General features: G+C 36.8%; 1 long non-coding RNA gene across 3 annotated transcripts in view; it reads right to left on the bottom strand.

Annotated features, from left to right (window-relative positions):
• LOC109028778 (uncharacterized) overlaps positions 1-19,636 on the bottom strand; it is a 323,598-nt gene that overhangs the window by 111,844 nt on the left and 192,118 nt on the right. For all 3 annotated transcript variants that reach the window (XR_010135451.1, XR_010135450.1, XR_010135452.1), the window contains one exon: positions 16,384-16,496. This is a non-coding gene — a long non-coding RNA (uncharacterized lncRNA). The remainder of the gene's footprint in view (positions 1-16,383; positions 16,497-19,636) is intronic.

The following is a 19,636-nucleotide window of genomic DNA, read 5'->3' as shown; positions in this document are numbered from 1 at the left end:
AGACTTTAACACCCCACTGTCAACATTAGACAGATCAACGAGACAGAAAGTTAACAAGGATACCCAGGAATTGAACTCACCTCTGCACCAAGCGAACCTAATAGACATCTACAGAACTCTCCACCCCAAATCAACAGAATATACATTTTTTTCAGCACCACGCCACACCTATTCCAAAATTGACCACATAGTTGGAAGTAAAGTTCTCCTCAGCAAATGTAAAAGAACAGAAATTATAACAAACTGTCTCTCAGACCACAGTGCAATCAAACTAGAACTCAGGATTAAGAAAATAACTCAAAACTGCTCAACTACATGGAAACTGAACAACCCGCTCCTGAATGACTACTGGGTACATAACGAAATGAAAGCAGAAATAAAGATGTTCTTTGAAACCAACGAGAACAAAGACACAACATACCAGAATCTGTGGGAGACATTCAAAGCACTGTGTAGAGGGAAATTTATAGCACTAAATGCCCACAAGAGAAAGCAGGAAAGATACAAAATTGACACCCTAACATCACAATTAAAAGAACTAGAAAAGCAAGAGCAAACACATTCAAAAGCTAGCAGAAGGCAAGAAATAACTAAAATCAGAGCAGAACTGAAGGAAATAGAGACACAAAAAAACCCTTCAAAAAATTAATGAATCCAGGAGCTGGTTTTTTGAAAGGATCAACAAAATTGATAGACCGCTAGCAAGACTAATAAAGAAAAAAAGAGAGAAGAATCAAATAGACGCAATAAAAAATGATAAAGGGGATATCACCAGCGATCCCACAGAAATACAAACTAGCATCAGAGAATACTACAAACACCTCTACGCAAATAAACTAGAAAATCTAGAAGAAATGGATAAATTCCTGGACACATACACCCTCCCAAGACTAAAGCAGGAAGAAGTTGAATCTCTGACTAGACCAATAACAGGATCTGAAATTGTGGCAATAATCAATAGCTTACCAACCAAAAAGAGTCCAGGTCCAGATGGATTCACAGCCAAATTCTACCAGAGGTACAAGGAGAAACTGGTACGATTCCTTCTGAAACTATTCTGATCAATAGAAAAAGAGGGAATCCTCCCTAACTCATTTTATGAGGCCAGCATCATCCTGATACCAAAGCCGGGCAGAGACACAACCAAAAATGAGAATTTTAGACCAATATCCTTGATGAATATTGATGCAAAAATCCTCAATAAAATACTGGCAAACCAAATCCAGCAGCACATCAAAAAGCTTATCCACCATGATCAAGTGGGCTTCATCCTTGGGATGCAAGACTGGTTCAATATACGCAAATCAATAAATGTAATCCAGCATATAAACAGAATCAAAGACAAAAACCACATGATTATCTCAATAGATGCAGAAAAGGCCTTTGACAAAATTCAACAACCTTCATGCTAAAAACTCTCAATAAATTAGGTACTGATGGGATGTATCTCAAAATAATAAGAGCTATCTATGACAAACCCACAGCCAATATCATACTGAATGGGCAAAAACTGGAAGCATTCCCCTTGAAAACTGGCACAAGACAGGGATGCCCTCTCTCACCACTCCTATTCAACATAGTGTTAGAAGTTCTGGCCAGGGCAATTAGGCAGGAGAAGGAAATAAAGGGTATTCAATTAGGAAATGAGGAAGTGAAATTGTCCCTGTTTGCAGACGACATGATTGTATATCTAGAAAACCCCATTGTCTCAGCCCAAAATCTCCTTAAGCTGATAAGCAACTTCAGCAAAGTCTCAGGATACAAAATCAATGTGCAAAAATCACAAGCATTCTTATACACCAATAACAGACAAACAGAGAGCCAAATCATGAGTGAACTCCCATTCACAATTGCTTCAAAGAGAATAAAATACTTAGGAATCCAACTTACAAGGGACATGAAGGACCTCTTCAAGGAGAACTACAAACCACTGCTCAAGGAAATAAAAGAGGATACAAAGAAATGGAAGAACATTCCATGCTCATGGGTAGGAAGAATCAATATTGTGAAAATGGCCATACTGCCCAAGGTAATTTATAGATTCAATGCCATCCCCATCAAGCTACCAAAGACTTTCTTCACAGAATTGGAAAAAACTACTTTAAAGTTCATATGGAACCAAAAAAGAGCCCGCATCACCAAGTCAATCCTGAGCCAAAAGAACAAAGCGGGAGGCATCACACTACCTGACTTCAAACTATACTACAAGGCTACAGTAACCAAAACAGCATGGTACTGCTACCAAAACAGAGATATAGATCAATGGAACAGAACAGAGCCCTCAGAAAGAACGCCACATATCTACAACTATCTGATCTTTGACAAACCTGAGAAAAACAAGCAATGGGGAAAGGATTCCCTATTTAATAAATGGTGCTGGGAAAACTGGCTAGCCATATGTAGAAAGCTGAAACTGGATCCCTTCCTTACACCTTATACAAAAATAAATTCAAGATGGATTAAAGACTTAAATGTTAGAGCTAAAACCATAAAAACCCTAGAAGAAAACCTAGGCATTACCATTCAGGACATAGGCATGGGCAAGGACTTCATGTCTAAAACATCAAAAGCAATGGCAACAAAAGCTAAAATTGACAAATGGGATCTAATTAAACTAAAGGGCTTCTGCACAGCAAAAGAAACTACCATCAGAGTGAACAGGTAACCTACAAAATGGGAGAAAATTTTCGCAACCTACTCATCTGACAAAGGGCTAATATCCAGAATCTACAATGAACTCCAACAAATTTACAAGAAAAAAACAAACAACCCCATCAAAAAGTGGGCAAAGGACATAAACAGACACTTCTCAAAAGAAGACATTTATGCACCCAAAAACCACATGAAAAAATGCTCACCATCACTGGCCATCAGAGAAATGCATATCAAAACCACAATGAGATACCATCTCACACCAGTTAGAATGGCAATCATTAAAAAGTCAGGAAACAACAGGTGCTGGAGAGGATGTGGAGAAGTAGCAACACTTTTACACTGTTGGTGTGACTGTAAACTAGTTCAACCATTGTGGAAGTCAGTGTGGTGATTCCTCAGGGATCTAGAACTAGAAATACCATTTGACCCAGCCATCCCATTACTGGGTATATACCCAAAGGGCTATAAATCATGCTGCTATACAGACACATGCATACGTATATTTATTGTGGCACTATTCACAATAGCAAAGACTTGGAACCAACCCAAATGTCCAACAATGCTAGACTGGATTAAGAAAATGTGGCACATATACACCATGGAATAGTATGCAGCCATAAAAAATGATGAGTTCATGTACTTTGTAGGGACATGGATGACATTGGAAATCATCATGCTCAGTAAACTATCACAAGGACAAAAAACCAAACACCGCATGTTCTCACTCATAGATGGGAATTGAACAATGAGAACACATGGACACAGGAAGGGGAACATCACACTCTGAGGACTATTGTGGGGTGGGGGGAGGGGGGAGGGATAGCATTAGGAGATATACCTAATGCTAAATGACGAGTTAATGGGTGCAGCACACCAGCATGGCACATGTATACACATGTAACTAACCTGCACATTGTGCACATGTATCCTAAAACTTAAAGTATAATAATAATAAAAAAAGAAATAATAAATCACCTTAAAAAATAATAATAATTTCCATATTGTCAGAAATGTGACCACCCTTTGGCTTTTATACATATTAGTCTAATAATTTTTTTTATACATAGACATCTGTCTAGGTTTCTGGTTATTTTTATTTATTTTTGGATATATTACTAAAAGTATAATTGGTTTTTGTAAGGTACACGTTTTGGTATGCATTTTAGGATATATTACCAGATGAGCAAGAAGTTTCAAATAAACTCTTTGATGAAGTTATTCTGTATAATTTTATCTTTGTAGCTTTGCCAGCCTACAGACCCATGTGACACCTGATATCCTGACCTTTTTAATAATGGCTTAAGTAATATTTTTCCAGCTATCTGATCATGTCCCATCTCTTTTATGCTAGTTAAATATTTTAAATGTTGAGTTTGTAAAAAATCTTAGCTGTTGCTGAGGAAAGAATTTATAAATGCATTCCTCGTACAGAATACATATACAGTATATATCACATAGATAATATATGGAACTTCAAATCAGACAAAATGACTTCATATCTTAAGACATGCACCCAACTTCATCAGTTGATTAAACACTATACAGAACAGCTGGAAGCTGATAGGAGTGACATCTTTTAGAATGACTTGGATTCTCTAGATTCAAATATATACAGGAAAAATATGAAGAGAAAAAAACTCTTAATTACATCTTAACACATACAATAAAAATAGCTCAGACGCCCATTGTGTTTAGGGTTTATTTGAATAGCATAGTGTTTATTTGGCCCCCAACTTGAATAAAATTTGCTTTATCCTGTTTTCATTCCTTCTTGACATCTAATATCCTGATCACTTCAGCTCTACCTTATCCAAGGGTATAAAGTGGGACATCAAATGTTATTTTAAAAGTTATAATGCTCGGGCAAGGCCATGTGGTGGCAAGAACTTGTTTTGGAGTCAGTACACCTAGGTTGCTGTAATATAGATTATTAGCAGGTGAATACTATGATCAAGTGAATGTAAATGAAAATATTTTATAACCTGAAATGTTACCCATAATAGTAAATACTATTATTTATTATCTTGAGATACAGCAGGGGCAGATAAGCCTTTTAAGGCAAGTACTTCACTTACATCCTTTTTCCTATCAAATGTCCATATTGTTCTTCCTGTGAGCAAGCACCCACTCTTTTCTTTCTCTCTACTTCAAAACCCACCACAAATCTCATTTTCTCTAAAAAAGTTCTCATAAGTCTCTTCAATCCTTGGTAATTATCTTTTATCAGAATTTATACAGCATAGTTTTCTGTCTTATCTTTTCATCTTTGTCACACATGCATTTTTAGATTATCTTTCTGTTATGAGCTGAACAGTCTCCCTTCAAAATTCATATGTACATTGGAATCCTAAAACCAAGTACCTCAGAATGTGGCTGTATTTGAAGATAGGGCCTTTAAAGAGGTGATCAAGTAAAAATGGGGTTTTCGGTGTGGGCCCTAATCCAATGTGACTGATGTTCCTATCAGAGGTGGAAATTTGGACACACAAAGAGACACCACAGATGCATGCTCACAAAGAAAAGACCATATGAGGACACAGGAGAAGGTGTCCATCTGTAAGCAAAAAAGAGAAGCCTCAGAAGAAACCAAACCCTGAGCCTCCAGAGCTATAAAAAATAAATTATAATAATAAATCTTCAGAAATAGATTGTAATTACCTTGAAGTGACTCCTAACATCTTGGACGCTTTTATAACATTTGGTGACAAGTTCATATTGCATGTTGAATAAAAGTTTTTATCATAATGCAATTTTGTGACTGGATGAAGAATGAAGCCCTTAATTCTGATGAATACTTTTATCAGAATAGCTGATAAATATATTTCATACTTACGGCTTTCTTGATCCAGGTATTTTGAAAAAAGTCCTACCTCTCAGTCATCTAGGGGATTTAGGAAATAAGATTCTTAGACAATTTTATATGGATTGCCTAGTTTGACCTTGTTAACAGCTTTCTGAGATGGGCTACACAGGTATTAAACACACCATTTTACAGAATCTAAGGAATCTAAGGCTCAGTGACTTATTGAAGTAAGAAAGCTAAGAAATGACTTAGAACCTGACTCAGGTCTTTTTATTCTAATTCTAGTCTTGATTTGCCTCCCTATCCTTCCCTTGTCTGGGGCAATTGCATTTTAAGAAAAATATCCATCACTACTAGAAGTTGGACAACTTAGATTTTAGAAATAGTTCTGCTCCTTAGCCTCATTCATTCATTCATTCAACACAATTTTGTTAATAGTTTATTATTTAAAGTGTACTAGGCAAATAATACTTAATATTGAGCCTCAGGATTCTTCCCCATTAAATGGAAAATAATATCTGATTTCCACACCTCACAGAAAGGTTTTGAAGATAAGCATAAAAAATAAATACGTTCAACTCGGAGGAAGAGGTGATTCGTTTCCATAGTCAAGGCCTTTCTGATTACATAAACACTAGTTGTCCTAGCAGAGCTGAGAGCACATTGTGGAGCCCAAAGGCTACAAATGCGATATGTTTCATTTTGGGCACATTAGCCAAGGGAGAGGGTGACAAATGTGTTGGAACCTAGACTTCTAGGCAAAAATAAGGACTATATTTCTGAAATGGTAACTGTAGAGGAGTTAGGGCCAACACGGGACAATCCATTTTTCTCTAGATTCTTCATATCTCCTTTGATCTTTGGGGCTCCAAGCTGGTCATATACTGAGATAATAGGTAATAATACAAATAAGTAATAATACAAATTATAAATGGGAAATTAATGTATAGCACATTCCCTCAAGTGTGTAAGGATAATTCACTTGCTATGGGGAGAAAAGGGTAGAACTCCTCTATGTTTTTATATCTCAAAATTTAATATGGTTGTTTTTCTTTTATAGTATATGTGATAGATGAATATTACACATAAAGCAAGTGAACAAATATTTACATGTTAGGGGATGCATGCTCAAAATGTAGACATTGTTAAGAGTTTGTAGTCCTCAAAATATAGAGTCCACTATTATAATGGAGAAAGCACTTGGCTAGAAGGATGTGTTTTGTATCTCTTATTTTCTAGGTTCACCACTTATTACCTGGGTTATCTTCTAAGTCACTTAACGTTTTTGACTCACTCTTCTCAATAAAATGAATATAATATTTGCAATACCTGTTTCTTGAGATTAAAATTAAATAAAATAATTTTATTTTCTACCCAATAGTAGTAAACACTGCATGTTTGTCCCCTCTGTTATATTTTATGCTTGATAATTAACGGGAAGCACCTCAGAAATTCTAAAGCATCACATCCATGGTAGCCCTTAAGTCTTATTTCAAGGGCTTAGCTCACATACACACAGATACAAACTTAGTATTTCTTAGAAGGTCCATTTCCTATGTTACATTTTGTAGGAGTAATATTGGCTTCTCTGATATATGAATAAACAGCATAAGAAGTTTAGAAACCTCAGAGTAACTGAACTTTTCATGACAAAACAAACCCAAATCTTATTTAAAAATAAAGTATATACTTGCATTATACTCCACACTGATAAACTTATGGAAAAAGCTTATACCTATCTTTTATTTTTTAAAAATCAAAATTATTAAACTGATTTGATATGTACAAAGATTCACCTTAATTATGTGAACTTGTATTATTAAGTAAAAATATTTCTGAGTTAGGAAATTTCTAGAGATTTTTAAAGTCTACAATATTTAAACTATAATATTATTTCAGTTTTCTTATTTCTTTGAATTTGGGAAAAATTAATTTCTATAAAAATGTATTTTTCTCTCTGTGAGAGCAGAATTTCTTCAATTTAAAAATGTTATAATCTAATTTATCAATATCTTCTTAGGGTAGGAAAACATTTCATACCTATACAGTGAAAGATATAAAGTTTTTATCAATTACAGAAATACAGAGAAAGCTCTATAGTTTCAGTTCTGAGGTTAAAAATAAACAGAGCAATATATAAACCTTCCAGTCCACATCCTAAAGATGTATTCTTTTTTCCAGCAGGCACAAAATTCTTAATTGATTTGAGCTCACAATTGATACAGAGGCAAACAAATTATATCAAATCAGATTCTCTACCTTTATCTAACAGAAAATAAATATCATCATTTGACAGAGATCCCAAATGGCATCATCATAAAACCAAATACTTTATCAATTTTGCTACCAATAGAGACAAACCTGTAGTCCATCTGCGAACCAGAAAAAAAAAATACTACAAATCAGAAAAAAGTAACAAATGAACTTAGAGAAACAGCGTAAGCAATGTTAAAGTTGTATTGCTGCTTGCAATATATTCGGGGAGTCAGGAAGAGATGTGCCTGAGATTAAAAAAACCCTGAGGTAGTCCTTTCAAGTCATTCAGTTTAGTTGACTCAGGTATTTTTATTCTAATTCTAGTCTTGATTTCCCTCCCTATCCTTCCCTTGTCTGTCAGGTTAGTCTACTTAAGTATCTCGGTGGAACACTTTCTAAAACTGCTAAAGCAAAATCTTTAAAAAGTTAAGACCATGACCCTCATGTTTTATTATTATTCTCTGATAGGAATAATAAAACAAATGTGAAGTGAACATATCATAGATTTTATTCAGTTCATTAGAGAAACAGTAAGATGTTAAGACCAGTTGAAAGTGTATTTATAGACAATTCAGCAAAAAATTCTTAGGATGAGATTTCCACGTCAGATGCAAAATGAATGTCCTACAGGGCAAAATGTAACTTTTGGTTTTACCTTTTGCACAGAAATAAATTAGTCGTATCTTTGCCAGATAAAATTCTACAAACTAACATGTCAGATCATTAAGCCTGGAACCTTAGCTTAAGGCAGTGAAATAAAGAGAGCTATCTTTTAAAAGACCAAGATCTCTAACCTCTACAATAGCAATTTGGTAAAGTGGTTTTATCTTCTACATGGGTTAGCCAAGGAACATGTGGATAAATAGAAGCTGTGTTGAGTGACAGCCTTTCAGTTCAGCTGAAATTGTCCCCAAATAAAATAAATAAGTTGTTGAGGTCAAGAACTATAACTATGTTTTCTCACTATGAAAGCACTTGCCTGAATTCTTGTTCTTAGCTTCATTTCAACAGGGAACAGATAACGTACAATTGAGAACTGGGCAGCAAAGGGCAAAAGGTATTTGGAGCAAAAAAGACACCAACAATTGTCTGAAGCCACAATGACTGCGGGACCCTGCTGTGGTTTGGATGTGGTTTGTCTCTGCCAAAACTCATGTTACTGTCATGTTAATGTGTCATGCTAGTGAGGCAGCATTAGGAGATGGGAAATAGTGGGAGGTATTTGGGTCATAAGAGCAGGACCTTCATGAATAGATGAATGCCCTCCCACCAGGCGGAGTGAGCTCTCTCTCTTATGGGAATGGAATAGTTATGGTTCTACAAAACGAATTCTTAGCCTCTCCCGTAATGTAATCTCTTCATACACTCCCCAGTTTGGGCTTTCCACCATGAGTGGAAGCATCATGAGGTACGCACCAAATAGCTGTTCAATTCTGAACTTCTGGCCACCAGAATCATGAGCCAAATAAGTCTCTTTTTAAAATAAATTACCCAGCCTCAGGTATTTTGTCACAGCAAAACAGACTAAGAGAGTCCCGTTTGTCTTTATACATGGTATGGTATTCTGAGTGTACTAGTATCTTTTTGTTCTTGTTTACAATAATATTCTCCTCTTGCTTAATTGGCAAGTGGTTGGGACTGTTACATTGACTTGCAGAGAACCCACAGGAGGAAAAACAAATCTACATAGACTGAAGGGAAAAATACAGCTTATATTCTAAAATTTCATTCTGACCATGAATAGACAGTTCTATTGGAGTGACTGTCATTCTGTCCTAATCTCATATGTCTTAGGTCATATCTCTCAGTTCCAATACCAACAGTAATTTTCCCCTAGTTTTAAGTGTGATTGTAAACATATTTTGTAAATTCTTTATTATCATCACTCATTATTCAATCACTTTTCCCTAAACATTTCATTTTTGTAAACTGCTTTTATATCTTAATTGTTCCTTATGATGGAGATAATGGTATATTTAAGTTTTGATTTTAAGTTTCATATACTCCATAAATTATCATCTCAATGCTCGATTTAATTGCCTGTTATTGTCATCATAATGTATGAATCAGCATTGTTATACCAGGGCCTATATGAGAGAGGAGAGAAAATAATCAAGGCACTACTTGGACTCAGAAATTTTGGCAGGGAAAAGGGTTAGATGTCTAATATTTTAGAGTCAGGAATTCTAAGGTTAGAAAATACCAGAAGAACATGATAAGGGTTTTCTGATCTTCCTTTCCTGGATAAATTTGGGCCTAGGCTGATAGGCTTAGACTGGGGTGCCCAAACCCTGAGTTTAGGTCAGATATCAGGTAAGGTTGCCATTTGCACACTGTGCAAACAGTGTGGTGTTTGGAGTTGGCGAGCTGGAATTGAAAGCAGTGAGTATTAGAACAATGAAGATACAGGGGCAGTGAGTAGGGAGGACAAAAGGCAGATAAACAAGAGCTTGTGGAAAGGATGTTATCAATATTTTAAGCAGTTTTTACATCCTTCCATTCACTGAAGAAATCAGCTATGATAAACAGGTTATAGCCGTAAGTCTTAAGCAGATGCAGAACAAATGTGATATCAGAAGCTCTAGAATGTTCTTTTATTTTCCCCAACTCCTCCTATTGGTGGTTGATGCCAGAAATCCTGCTGTTGATGGTGGGCAGAAATGATACCTATTTGATATCTATCTGCTAACAGTGGGTTATCTATCCGACTAAGTGATGTAGGGAAGCTGCAGAAAAATGGGAAGTGATGTAGGGAAGCTGCAGGTTATCTATCCTGACTAAGTGATGTAGGGAAGCTGCAGAAAAATGTCCAAATAGTCGACAAAAATAGGAAGGTTTTGAGTCACATAGGAGGATCCACATTATGATGCCATGGAAGGCATGCACTATAAGAGCAGGTCAAGGTGACAAGCAGGAGGGCAATCTGGGCCAGCCCCTGGTCCAAGGATCTTGACCATAGTGAGCTGGCTCTTACGAGCTTCTTGTATAGTGATATGACACACCAGCTGCACTTTAAGACCAGGGAAGACAATGAACAGTACCAGATTGTGTGATATACTCTGCTAAAAACAAAACCTTCCAAAAGAGGTCACTATTAAGCTATGATTTGGTATGACAGCATTTCTCAGATCCTTTCTGAGAAGAAGCTTTGAGGAGAGAATAGCTAAGAAGAAAAAGTGTTCAGAGGGCTTCACACAGGCTTCACTAGAAATTCCCAAGGTAGAAAAGGGTATTTGAATGATAGGGTTCAGAAGGCAAAGAAAACCTGTATCTATTCACAATTTTTCTTAAATCAAGTAATTGTTTTTAAAGCAATGCTGAAGATTATGCCTGGTGCAGTGGAGTGGTTATGAAAAGATCTGTATTTAAATTCCTTTTATCCATGATCAGATAGATGCAGGATCTTCCCTGATAGGGATAACAACATCAAGCCCATATACTTCATAGGATATTCAAAATATTCACATGAGATTAAAGATGAGATTATTCAATTCAGCAAATAGTTCAAGTGGTAGAGAAATATAAAGGGATTATTATTACTTCTACTAGCAACTCAAATTGTTCATTTGTTCGATTCATACCCTCCGAGTATCTCCATGTGTGAACAGTGAATAAGATAATTCTTTTCCCAAAGAAGCTAATTATATGATGATCACTATATGTAAACATCTTCCAAATTTTTCTCATCTACACACATACAAATCTCTATCATAATAACCTATTTTAAATTCAAATGTTTTAATGCATTGAAGACTTTCAGTAACCATTAATGAATTGTGTTGTACATTTTAATTTTTGTTTTAGCTAAAACAAATCTTATCAAAATTATACCAGAGAAATGCACAGTTAGTACTTATTTTAAGATATCATAAATAACTGATCAAACACTGGAAGCTGCCAACATTATTAACCTGGACCCCTGGAAGCATGAGGGAAAGTGCAAAGGCAATTGCAAAAATTGAAAACTAGAACTTTGATTCAAAGGCAGCTTCTGAGAACAACTGGAATCTCAAGTGAAGGACAACCTTGGACTATGTATTTGAACACATGACACCCCCATGAGCAACAATTTTGAAAATCAATCTTAGAAAAGATTGCAGTGTGATATATGGAAATCAACTTTAGTTGTATCTCATCCTTGGATTGTGGTACCAAGGAAGGTACAGAAAATAAGCTGTCCTCTTTACCGGCTTGTCAGATCTCACTGTATTTATTCATCCAGGCCTTTTGCTATATTGAGCTGTGAAAGGCAAGAGCCACCCAGGCTGGTCTTTAGTTCCTAGATTGAGCAGACACTTCTGACAAGGAGAAAAATCTCACTGTTCACTTGAAGCAGTGCCTATTATAGCCTCATTTTTTTTTCCTGAGAGTTTCTCTCACTAAGAGCATTGCTACTCTTATCCTATGACCTACAGAAACGGAGGAGGTGATGGGGAAGTCCCCTCATCTCTTTCCAAATGCTGACCCATTCACCCAGGTCAATGAGGTAAAATGTAAAGTATAAACACTTCTATGCCAACTTCCCCTGTGAATTAAAGCCACTCTTTGGTCAAGAGGTTAGGTTATAAGTTCATCATGATGGAAACACTTCTTGTGCTGTTATTATATTCTAGAATGATCAGGAGGCAACATCATAATGAAGTCCATAAAGCATGGACTTCGACACCACATGTATTTCAGGTTTTGAGTCTCTTCTACTCTCCCTTCTGAATGCATCTGCTTAACAACCTTATGATCTTCGTGAAGATACTTACCCTTTCTAAAACTTTGATTTTTTTTAATCTGTGAAGTGGAAATAATAACAACTACCCTGTGGATATGTTAAGTACTGGAAGTATCTTGCAAATAGAATACTGTCACCCCCTACCACAATCCATCTTTCATACTTCAACGAGAGATCTTTTTCAAGTCTAGCAAATGGTCCCTCACCGTTCTCAGGATTAAACACTAACTCATCAGTGAGGCTGACAACGCCTCTGCATGGTTTGAGCAATGCTTGCTTCTCCAATTTTACCAAGCACACCTCCCCCCAACACCGTTATCCAGCTATTTTTAACTGGATCCTCTAACATACTTTGTCTTTAGGTGTTTACAGGTCTAAATTCCTGCCAGTCCCTGTCTCAATTACTTCTTTATTAAATTACATTTGTACTCATCTTTCTGGCTTTACCAGTTTTTCTTTTAATTCTTTTTTGACTATTCCAAAAATCTGAGTTAGGTGCTCCTCCCACAGATCTTCCCGTATCATAGCACTGACTGTATTGATCATAACTGCCTGTAAACTTGCCTGTTTTCACCTAATTACCTATGTTCCAAGTTCCATAATGTCAGATATGGTAGTAATCAGTATTCTCTATTAAATATTCCAATTGACCTGCCAAGCGCGCCAGAAGATTGAACTTCCTTTCAACTTGGAAGATAGTTGTGGTTATATTTCTTGCTCTGGGCCATCATCTGTGAACAGATGTGATATGGTCATTCTGGGTAGAAGCTTCAGTAGCTGATTCCCTTATCCAGTTCTCTTTGTCTTGCTCTAATGATCATGGCAATGTAGCTTGACATGGAGCCTCCATCAGTTTAGGCCCCTGAGTGACTACATGAAATAGAATTCCCTGATGTCCTGCACTGGACCTGTGGTATGTGTTAGAAGTAAGTTTTCTGTGTGTTAAGCTACAGAGATTTGGGGTTGCATAATGTAGTCTATCTTGGTTACTACAACAGACACAATATTTACCTTCTTCATTGTCACATTCCCAAGTCCTAGTAGACTGTCTGAAATAATAGTAGGCATTCAATAAGTATTTACTGCAAAAGGAATAGCATTTGATACATAATAGCTGCTGACTTCATCTCTTCCTCTTTTACCTTCTCCTCCTTCAAACTCCTCCCCCAAGCTACTTTCCTAGCTTCTGTGGACTTATCTAATTAAGTCTTCCAAGTAAATCTTCCACTATAATCAGAACATTACCCCTTAATGTCTCAGGAAGGCATAGTGCTCATTCCTGGCTCTGTGCCTTTCCTCATGCAACAGACTGGTTCTATGCTACTCCAGATGGCAAAACTAGGGACAATGAGGGCAAGTTATAGGGAAATCAGAAGCATTTTCTCACAATGATAGTCATGAACAGTGTCCAACAGTAAAGCTAAAAGCTACAGAAGGGAGTTTTTTTTTTTTTTTTTTTTTTTTTAATTGTTGAACATGTACAAGCAAGAGGTTTTATGGTTATCTGTGTAACAGTAGCACAGGGAAAATCATTGCTTCAGAGAGGATACAGACTGTGACCAAGAAGACATATGGCAACTCAGAGACTCAGTAAGTCTACTTTTTCTCTCATCTCTTATCCCATAGCCTTTCTTGTTTATTCCACTTATCTTTAAAGTCTCAATCTAAATTTGAACTCTTCCATAGAGTCTTCAAAAATCACTTTAGTCATCATGGAATCTCTATCTTAAACTTCTGAAACCCCAGGCTCATACTTTCATTTTAATAATCTACCATTTCATATGTCTTACTGTTTAAACCATAGGCTGATCTTCTTCAGCAGACTATAAGTTTCTTCCCAGCAGGGCCACGTTGTATACGTCTATTGTATTCTCCAGTAAGCAGGAGTCCTGGTCCAAGCCTGACTATCTTAGCAGCCTGATTAGCTGGGGAAGCTCTATTTATCTGGAGGGGCTCTGTGGGGAAATCCTACAGGGAATTCCCTGGAAGGGACTGCAGAGAGAATGAAAGCTAGACTTGGAGTCAGGCTGGGAAGCTAGTGTCTAATAGCAAATTGTGCTTAAGACCATAGATTGATAATCAGCCTGTCTTGGGTTTTGTTACTTACTCTGTATGATAGTTGTCAAGTTTCTTAAGCTCTTGAATTAATTTGATAACTAATTCCAACAAAACTGGATTTCTGTGTTTTCAAAATGCATCTCAATCTCTGGCTCAGCCATTGGCAAAAGCAGAGGGGTATGCTGTGCCAACTCCCTAAGATTATTTTAATCAATTATGTAATACTTTCCTAGTAGATGAACAGTTACCTCCAGACACCACTGCTGCATGTCATGCAAGCGTGCACTGCATGTGTTTGACTGTAACATCTGCAGATCTAATATAGCAGTTAATTATTTAAGGACTCTTTCTGTCTTTTCATTCATATGGTGTATGGCAACTTCAAAGCCACATGCACTTGTTCTTCACACACAGAAGACCTGCACTGTGGGAGTCAGAACTGGGCTCAATGGCACAGGTCCAAGGAAAAGATCAGTTCTCAACATCACAAACTAGGGCTTCTTTATGAAAACTTCTATATCAGGTAATATTCCTTACTAAGACTGTTTCCACATTTATTATATTAGGCCAACTGTTTTTTTTTTTGTTGTTGTTGTTTTTTGAGACAGAGTCCTGCTCTTTCGCCCAGGCTGGAGTGCAGTGGCGCGATCTCTGCTCAATGCAAGCTCCGCCTCCTGGGTTCACGCTATTCTCCAGGCCACCTCTTTTTAAGGGGATATATTCTGCAGCGAATCTTAATACGGCATATTTTCTGCTGCTTTCATATAAATCATATGTAAAGAATAGCTCATTAGCTGGTTAGTAATGACCTGTCTGTGGGAAGAATTTAAAAAATAATAAACAAAGCACCCATAATGAAGAAAAAGTTACTGCTCATGAAGCCTGTCTGAACAGAATGGAAATTAGGAGGAAAAATCTAAGCTAGGCCTACTCTCTAGAAAATATGTTTTCAAAGACATTGCCAGCTTTGCAGCACACCCAGCTTAATTACTGGATTTGCATTCCAGAGTACATTTACTATTGTGGTATGTTGGAAAATTATATACAGTAAAATCTCAAGCAGAATATTTAACTCTACACTACATTTTAGAGAGGGGAAGTCAGAATCATATCATAAGATACAACTATCTATCAAGAATTGCATTTTGAAAAACCGTGGACATGGTTGGTGCTCATTCGTATCTTCTGCATGTATTAGAATCCATGCCTGTAATCAATCAACACACATTTAGTAAGTGCCCATTGTGTGCTACTCACTATGCTAAGCACCAAACATATTGTATGAATAAAACACTGTTGCTTCCTCAAGCAGTTCAGGGTAGGAGAAACAGCCAGCAAACCATCTGAGTGCTGATGGAGCCAAGAAGGGGAGAGATAAACTCTTGGCTTCTGTGAGAGCATTGTCTCTCTTAAGAAAGAAACACAGCTCCTACATTTGGGGATTTTTTTCTAACAGTTTTGTGCACTGTTTAGTTGTCTAAAAAACCCACTTGTAACCCCAGGTCAGGGTAAATCTTTTGTCCCAAATGGAGAGCTTTTATCTTAGCCTGTGTAGCCTTGGGCACAAGATATTTGAGTAATGGGGAAGATGCCTCCAGGGAGTATTTACTTGAAATATAGTTCTTTCCCATTTAAAAACCAGAGGTGCTTATAAAAGGAATCTCACTATAGCAGGCAAAGTGAGTCCCCATAAATATCTCAAAGGGCAATAACCCTTTTTTCCATTCTTAAGTTTATGATTTTCTACAATAGCAAATAGGAACTTTGTTTATAGGTTCTGTTGTAGTCAAGGAAAAACCCACAGTCTAGATGGCTGAACTTTGTACAACTGCAGTTTAAGAGACTAAGAATGCTATAGAGGTAAATCAGACCTGATATTCAAACTCACCAGCTAGAATTGAGGTACGGGAAGAGGGATAGCACAAAGCAGAAGCAAAAAGCAAAGATGATCTAGATTGAGACAGAAACAACTACGTCCACTTCGCAACTCCTGGTTATACCCTGCAACAACAGAGAGATTGATAGTTAAAACCACATCACTGTAGAATAATTTTAATAAAAAAGACCACGTTATTTCCATAAAAGATAATCTTTTGTTGAAGAGTTCTTGTGTGTATAAATACGCACTTCGTGAATAAGGCAGGAATATCTTCAGATCTAATACCCCAGATAATTAACACGCCATGGCTACAGCTGTGCTCTACGAGGTATCTTTGTATTTACGTTAAGGATTAGTAATGGCTTGAGTTTACTTCCTGATGTGGAGTTAGTCCTTCTTTGTTTCCAGTAGAAGACCAAGTGAAGAAAGCACTCAGGTGTTGTTAAGGCAATCTACCCGAGTCCAGGTGTAACCAATATGTCTTTTTGGTTAGAAACCATGACCAAACTGGGTAGACCAGATACACTACTCTTCTTGACATTGCGTAAGGTGTTAAATAAGGTAAGAATCGTTATTCCTACTTTACAGATTAAGAAATCAAATTCTTGAGTGGTTAAGACACTAGTCCAATGTTTAAAATCTAAGAAGGCTTATTCCCATCTTAGGAGCAAACAGATCTTAGAAAGGTGAAATGACTTGCCTAAAGGTTAGTATTAAACCTACTAAATAGAGGAAGGAGTGCTTTAATTCATATCCTTCAACATGCTGACCAGTGCTCCTTTTTCTGTTATTCAGGAGTGATGAATATTGATTAGGGTTTTGTTGTTTAACTTTTGCTAAATCGCTTAGTTTCTTTTACAAAACTCTGCTGAAACATTTTAGGGAATCTTGATTTCGAGTTAGTAGCCATACACACTAGTACAGTACTCTGCTGGGACTCAATTTGTGCAATTTTGGCTTCCAGTGAATATTCATGATTGCATTGTGAAGAGTGAGAAATCTCTGGAAGGTAAGAACTGATAAAGAAATTGCTGACACACACCTCCAGCAGCCCTGGGAGCCAAGTAAGTCAGATTACCACAGATACAACATAGATGTCAGCTTGGCTGCATTTTATAGAGATGTAAAGTCAGCAAGAGACTATTTTGGCGCTTTCTTAATTTACATCTTAAAAAGTAATTATCATAATATTAATCTTTTAGCAATAGAAGTCTCTTTGACAGTTTTATTTTTCCTCTAGGATAGGTCTCAGAAAATTCCCTTTTGTACATTAGTGGGAAATACACATTCAGTGTTTTTGTGGAAGTGAAAACATTTGCAATTAAAAAAGAAAAAGTAAAAAGGATTAATGATCTGAGAACATTTTCTTTTCTCACTCTCCCCCGGACCCTCTTCCCTTAACAGCAGTGTCTCTGTCATCAAAACAGTGCCTTTGTTTGTGGTAGGTACTTAAGACTATCTGATATATATAGAGGAATATTATTCTGAAGCAAAGGAACAGGAATCCTGGTGATGGAAGGCACTCAGTTATTGGAGATGAATTATGAAATATTTTTGTATGTATGTTTATTTATAATTCTGCTGTACTCTCAGTATACTGTTGCATATTAATGATTGAAACTTGTTATCTAGTGACTACTGATGATACAGTGAGGAATGGGAGGGAGATTTTTGTAACATACTTTGAGGTCATGAGGCTTATTATTAAAACAATGAAGCAAATCATGCAGACAAACAAGAATGTTTAGCAATTCATCTACCTCCTGACTGTGGGAATTCAACACTTAGCTAAAAGTAGAATAGATTGAATGTCCTGATATTGGCATATATACTGTCTTTTAATAAGGTCCTTCTATTAAGCTGGTTTAATTTTTTTGGAGTATCTTTTTTATTCTCTGTTTTCTTTTTAATTAGTTAAATGTAGACACGATGTCAATCTTGTTTCAGAAATCCAAGATGGCTGGGAATTATCCACAGATGCTGTTTCTGTTTTCCACGGACATTAGAAAGAAGGCATGATTTCAGAAAAGTTAGATTTAAGAATGACCTCTGTGCCTATTTAGTGAGGAAAGCAGGTTTTTGGGGTGATAAATATTGAACTTCTAGAAGATGCTTGAGGTGTCACATTTCTCTCTTCCATATAGAGGTCTTACTTCACAACATTAATAAAATGTCCCAAATGACTATGAACTATGTTTGTACTTTCTAGATACTCTCACATGCAATGACTGCTAAAGGAAGGGGCCTGGACTGTAACAGAGATTATTCTGTGTCTTTGTTTTGTGCTACTCTATCAGAATACCACAGATTAGGTAAACTCTAAAGAAGAGAAATGTTTTTTTCACAGTTCTGGAGACTGAAAACCAATAACTCTCTGGTTCCAAGATGGCTCCTTGTTGCTGTATCCTTTAGACAGAAGGAACACTGTGTCCTCCCCTGACAGAAAAGAGAAAGAGAGGAAGCCCATAAGCCGTTTTTATAGTGTCACTGATACATTCATGAGGGCAGAACTCTCATGACCTAATCGCCTCCTAAAATGTGACAACTCTCAACACTGTTGCATTAGGGATTAAGCTTCCAAAACATAAATTTTGAAGGGGACAAAAGCATTCAAACCACAGCACTCCAGTTTTTATGGAAGCTACCATTTACTGTGTGTCTACTATGTGCCAGGGGGCCTGCTTGGCACTTTATTCATTACTCTTAATCTTTAAAATAATCCCGTAAGGTAGGTGTTAATATTCGTTATATTTTTCTACTTCCAGGATGATAAACTGATGCTCAGAGAGGTTAAGTTATGTAAGTAAGGTAGAAATTATATAACCAAGGTGATATGGTTTGGCTTTGTGTCCCCACCCAAATCTCATGTCAAATTGTAGATCCTAGTGTTGAAGGAGGGGCCTGGTGAGAGGTGATTGAATCATGGAGGTGGACTTCCTCCTTGCTGTTCTCGTGATAGAGTTCTCATGAGATCTGGTTGTTTAAAAGTGTGTAGCACCTCTCTGTCTCCCTTTCTTTCTCTCTCTCTCCTGCCAGCAATATGAAGACATGCTTGCTTCCCCTTTGCCTTCCGCTGTGATTGTAAATTTCCTGAGGTCTTCCAAAAGCAGAAGCTCATACAGCCCACCAAACCATGAGCCAATTAAGCCTCTTTATTTTAAATTACCCAGTCTCAGGCATGTCTTTACAGCAGTGTAAGCAGGGACTAATACACAAGGCATATAACTACTAGTAAATCTTGAAGCGAAAATTTGATCCCACA

The sequence above is a fragment of the Gorilla gorilla genome, chromosome 9 (genome assembly GCF_029281585.2).
Source record: "Gorilla gorilla gorilla isolate KB3781 chromosome 9, NHGRI_mGorGor1-v2.1_pri, whole genome shotgun sequence".
NCBI classification, from domain to species: Eukaryota; Metazoa; Chordata; class Mammalia; order Primates; family Hominidae; genus Gorilla; species Gorilla gorilla.
The sequence above is the reverse complement of the archived record's forward strand: the minus strand, read 5'-3'. Positions and strand labels throughout refer to the sequence as shown.